Raw genomic sequence first — 6,000 nt, 5'->3', positions numbered from 1 at the left:
CATTATACTTCTCTCTCAAAGTTGTGGAGTCCAGAGTAGTACGCATTCTCTCCAATCACGAGCCTGTGACAATTCCTTAACAACAGTCTCACTCACACACACAGCCTGAGGCTCCTGGTCTCAGCTTTTCCATATGAAGAAGGGATTCCCAGTAAAGCCTGTGTCCCAATAGGTGTGGGTCAAGGGCAGTCCCCACTAAATGAAAACTCAGACCTTTGGAGATCTCTCTCCTTATTACTGTGATTTAGTGCATGACTAAGGAAACACTGGAGAGCCAAGTTCCCAAAACCATCAGAGACATCTTGCCAGAGAAGTTTCAAGAGCCAGTCTAAGATCATAAGCATTAACGAAACCATAATCACAGAACTTCAGAGCTGTGAAGGACCTTGGGGGTCATCTAGTCTGAGCCCCTGATTTTATAGGGGAGAAAGGCCAATGGCCAAAGAAATCAGGGGAATTTCCCAAGGCCTCATGGTTATATCCTGAATGTTATACAGTGGGGGAAACTTAAACAAGAAACAAATCCCTTAAACATAAGATCAAAAATACCAGAAACAAAACTCCTATGAACCCCAATGGTCATAACCACAGAGAAGAATCACATCTTTAACTGCTCCAGATAGTGGAATCAAGTGATAAAATCATGCAGAAAACTTTTGGGGAAGATAAAGAGAAGAAAGTTACTCCCCAAGCTAAGCCAGAAATTGTTGGACTGACAAGGGAGGAAAGTGGTGAGGCAGAAGGCAGTCTCTGACAGCACAGAGTGAGAGAGCAGCAGGTAGGGCAGCAGGAGACAGGGATGACTTCTGTTCATGCCCAGGCCGCACAGATTAGGCTAGAGAAGAGTGAAGTAAATTATACCAGGAATCTGGTGAGTGAGCCCAGCAGCTTGGGAATTATGCTCACACCCAACTCCCCACCTCAGTTACTGCCTGGTCACTCTACCCTGCCTCTGGGGTGGTCCTTCTGTGTCCCAGAAAACAGGCAGAGTGGCAACTTGGTTGAAGAGAGTTTCTCTGAGATGGAGGTCTGGAGGGGCAGACAAGGCCTTTGGGGAGAAAGGCAGGAACAAGCAGCCCGTGCCTGGGTGGGCACCAGGGCAGCAGCTGAAGGAGTCACACTCTTTGCCCAGAGGCTCAAAGGGTCTCTTGGGAAAACAGTTTTCCAGTAATTTGGACAGTTTTTATAAATAAAGATGAGACACTCGTTTGATGTACAAATTAAGCTCTACGTTTAACATAACCCTCTAGTCCCTGAAGTTGGCCCCCAAGTTGGCTATCTCCCTCACCCCCCACACCTTCACCTTTTGCTCCTACAACTGAAGGGAGACTTTTTGGGTTGGGCCACACTGAATTCATGACCTTTGCAGGCATCTCCCAGAAGCAAGGCTAGATATGCAGAGGGGAAACTCTGCAGAAACACAAGCAAACAAAGGCAGCCTCATCTGTGCCCATCTTCAACTTTAATCATCATTTGCATCTAGGAGTGAGACCACAGTCCCATTCTAGGACAGACAGTTACATGATGCAAGTTTATTGGTTACTGGTGTGAGCAATATGCCCACACCAAAGGAGATGCTGCTGGAGTCCTTAGTCTTCAATCATCTCCATCTTGCCAGTGTTCTGCCCCTAAAACAGAGGGCAGTGGCTTTCACATAGGCCTAACTTATGGTGCCAGTGACCAAATTGTAGATTACCTTGGAGAGATGAGTGATGTCAGCATGGATCTGGCGTATTGAGTTCTAGTTTCTCAATATGGCCACATAAGGAGTCTTGTGTATGGTATCAAAGTCAATGGTGATCCCAAACATGACCTCAATCTCATCTGTCCTGGCATGGCACTTACCAGAGGAGCCAGAGGAGTCATCGACTTTGTGGGATACCCCATTTCTGGTCAGGGCTTCAGAAAACTCCTTAACAAATGGCACAAACTCCTGGTTCTGGCTCAATGGGAGGACAGAACATTTGGATGGAGAGACTATGGCAGGAAAGCTGAAAAATGTTCTCTGTTCATCTCCCTCTCAAATACAGACCATGTGCTCAAATACCATACATGCAAACCCTATGCAGACCAAAGGAGGGTTCAATGACCTTTGGAACGACCTCTTCAACATGGAGTGTCTTCTAGAATTTCTGCATGCTGACTCTGTCCCTTGTTCCCTGGAATGTTTTCCCTTCAGTTTCAATTGTGAATTTCCCCTTCTCATTGAGCAGATTCTCCATCTCTGTAGTGTAGCACTCATCACAGGCAGCTGGGTAATCCATTACCAACCTGGCATCCTTCTTATAGGCCTTGCCAGTCATTGCCTTGCTTGATTCAAACTCAACCATATTAGCTGTTCTGGGCTCCTTGAGCCATTTCTCTGCCACAAGCAGGACTTTGGTGGCTCTCGAATAACAGGAGGGGTCATCCCAGGAGCCATCGCATGTCCAATAATCTCAATCTAGCCATATGACATTGCAGACTTTGTATTCCGACAGTGGAATAGGCCATCTCATTGTCTACATGCTACCAGAAGTAAAGCTTCTCTGGGGATACCCTGACTTTGGTGAAGTAGAGGTAGATTCTGCCAACAAAATACCCCAACACATACCTCACACCCTGTTCCACCACATCCCCAAGGCTCATCTTGTGCACTGACTGACCACTGACCTGGGACCTTGCTGAACACAAGTTGATGTTGAGGTCCCCCATGTTGTCAATCTTAGGGTGGTATTTTTCATTAGAGTCAACAAAGTACACTCAATCTCTGTCCTAGGGAATTCTCCGACTATTTTCAGGCCTGATCTGGGGGACATGTTGAGAGATCTCATTCAAGAAAGAATTTCAAATCTAGGCAGCAGCAAAAGGCAACTTTCCCTGTTTGAATTCCAAAAGACTTTTGAAATTGAGGAAGATTCCCTGGGCAGTCTCTGGCCTGAAGTAATCAGGCATGTTCCCTCCAGGCCCAGGGAAGGTTTTGAACATTAAGCTGAATGACACTGGAAGGGACCTGGTGTCATCTGAAAGTACCTATTCTGAGCTATTAGACATCTCCAGAAGGCAGGGTAAGGGACCTAAGCCTTCACGAATGAGGCATTCCAGGAAACAGCCTCTCCCTTTCTCTAGTCCTTGGCAGGACTGAGTGGGCACTGAGTCACACTTCTCATCAGTGTGGGCCTGGTGCTCATGTGAGCATCTAGTCTGGCCATTGGGATAGAGTTAATTATAACCAGCTTCTTTGGTGGGGGGAATTGATTAGTGGGGCCAGCCCTTATGGGGCTTGAGGCATGCAATGGCAGGATGTGTTGTGTGAAGCTGGCCTTGCTGAGTTGTTGGGGGTGGGCGTGAGGGCATGAATCACCAGACAGTCATCCACTGGTCCCGGGAGTCCCCTCGGTCTGGCGAGAATGTATCTGGAGTGGTTCTCTTCAGGCAAAGCAAGGGGTTGGGGAGGGGCAGCGTGGAGGCTGGGGATTGCCAAGGTCACTGCAGGAAGCCTACTGTGGACCCACACTCCCTCCTTGCCTGTTGCAAAGAGCTGCTTCTCCCAGACTACTTGTCTGGCTGCCCTGTGGACTCCACCCTAGCCCTTAAGTTGAATATAGTGTCTGAAAGAAAGCAGAAAAATCCAGCACTTAGTGTCCCCTTCCAGTGCCATGATAGCACGATGTAATAGAGGGGATCCCTGAACTAGGAGTCAAAAGATCTTGGTCCTTGTCCCAGCTCTGTCACTAGTTAGTCACTGTGACTTTGGAGGAGTCATTCAACCTCTCTGCTCCTTAGTTTATTTTATAAAATGAGGGGATAGACCTGACATCTAAAGTTCCTTTCCAATTTCCAAGCTATATTCTTCTTTTTTTTTGGTCCCTCTCAGCTCTGACCCTCTATGTTCTAAAGCCCCTTCAGACTTTCACACTTTGTATTCTATTACTCACTCCTATTCTAAAAATCAGCACCAGGCCCTGGAGAAAGATCTAGATGATCAGCTAGAGTCAGCCTCCCTCTTCCCTTAGTTGTAATACCCCGACTCCACTGTGCCCTCCTACCCACCCAAAGCAAACCAGCCTCCTCCCCTGGATGCCTGGCAGGAAGCTCACAACATTGCTGCTTTTCCCCTGGCTCCCATACAGGGAGAAGAAGATAGCCTTTAATCTTCCCTCCACCATCCTGCCCATTCGATTGAGGTGGGCTGTGCCTGACTGGAGGGTGAGCCATTCTCCCTCAGCCCTTTGTTTGGTTTCTGGTCCCTTCCTTATTTCTGCAAAGGCCGGGGAGAGGAGGAGGCCAGAGTCACTTTTAAGCCACTTTCCCTGTGGGGTGAGCGGGCCTGGCTGCCCGCCCATCCTGAGTGAACTGGAGAAAACACACCATTACTGGGAAGCCAAATGAGCCCAGGCAGGCATCAGGAAGCGGCTGTGTTAAAGCAAACAGCTCCAAGCACTTGGGCCAAAACCACAGGGCCAAGTTCCACCAACTACCCAGAGCTCAGCTCTTACTGGAGCTGTTTACGAAAAGCTATCTTAGGAAACCTAGCCAGCCACCCCTGGGACCTGGGATCATAGGGGTCCGCAGCTGCAGGGCCTCCTCCCCTACTTCTCCACAGCCCTGAAGTCAGCGAAGGCTGCCAGGTTCAAGCTAACTTGGGACAGTCGACTGCAGGGGCAGAAGCAGCTGAATCTTTCATCCCCTTTCCTTGGCCCACTGCGAACAGGTGGCTGGCGCTGTTCAGTGGAGACAGGGAGCTTAAGGCTAGGGGGCAAGGCCTATAGGGTCCCTGCAGCTATATGGAGCCTGGGCTGGGCTCCCAGATTCCTGCAGCAGCTGACTGAGTTTTGAAAGAGCCCAGGCTGGGCTCCATCTCAGTGTTCCCAGAATAAGCCTGGGGCCAGGTCACAGGGTTCAAAATCCAACGGTGAATCAGCTGAATCCTACCACTGGCAAAATTAAGGCAGAGTCTGGTGATTGGTTTTTTGTTTTTTTTAATGGAGGGAGGGGGCAGGGAGCTCGTATTTCTATGCTCCATACCCCGTGAGGCAACATGCTGTGGTGAGAAGATCTCTGCAAAGACTCATGTTCTAATTCCAACTCTACCACAACTTCGCTGTGTGATCTTGACCAAGTCATTTCTTTTAGCGTTTTCTCCCCTCTAAATAATGGTGTTGGACTAGGTCAGAGGTTCTTAATCTTGTTTGTTTTTGGATTCCTTTGGCAGTCTGGCAAAACTCATGAACACCTCCTCAGAATATTTTTACATGCATAAAATACAAAGAAAACTAATTGTATCAAAATACAGTCATCAAAGTATTTTTTTTTTGTTTTTTTTTTCATCAAAGTATTTTTAAAAACAATTTCATAGACTCCAGGTTAAGAATTCCTGGACTAGGTGGTCTCCGTACTCTAGCAACCTATGTTCTAAAATGCTAAATTATCTTCCAGCTCTTACACTCTATGTTCCTAAGTCTCTTCCAGCCCTAATGTTCTAGGTTTTCTAATGTTCTAAGGACCCTCCCAACTCTGACATTCTATGTTCTAAGGCCCCTCCTATCTCTTACATTCTATGTTCTTAGATCTCTTCCAGTTCTAAGTTCTAGGTTTCCTTCTTGCTCAGACATTCTATGTTCTAAGGGCTCTCCCAGCTCTGACATTCTGTGTTCTAATGTCCTTTCCAGCTGTGATGTTCTGATTCTAAGACACATTTTAGCTCTAACAATTTATACCCTAAATCTCCTTCCTGCTCTAATATTTTATGCTAAGTGTTCACTCCCTTCTCAAATTTTCCTAGAGCACTTTGTCCTGACGTTATCTTTTGCCTTCACCACATTCACCTTTGTATTATTATACTTATATAACATATCATAAACTCCCCTCCCCCACACCTAGTAAAATATAAAATCTTTGGTGTCAGGGACCATCATTTTTCTTTTCTTTTTTTATCCCCAGCATCCAGTGCAGTGTATCACATAGCAGATGCGAAATAAAAAATACTCCAAGGTTTCTAGCCCTGAAGTTCTATGATTC

The 6,000-nt window shown here is 47.0% G+C and overlaps 1 pseudogene; it reads right to left on the bottom strand.

Annotated features, from left to right (window-relative positions):
- Positions 1 to 1,589: 1,589 nt before the first annotated feature.
- The window catches only part of LOC114032985, a 68,538-nt pseudogene continuing 64,127 nt past the window's right edge, over positions 1,590 to 6,000 (bottom strand).

Source organism: Vombatus ursinus, unplaced genomic scaffold, assembly GCF_900497805.2.
Source record: "Vombatus ursinus unplaced genomic scaffold, bare-nosed wombat genome assembly UNPS02000580.1, whole genome shotgun sequence".
NCBI classification, from domain to species: domain Eukaryota; kingdom Metazoa; phylum Chordata; class Mammalia; order Diprotodontia; family Vombatidae; genus Vombatus; species Vombatus ursinus.
Note: the sequence above shows the minus strand (reverse complement) of the source record. Positions and strands in the feature narration are given on the sequence as shown.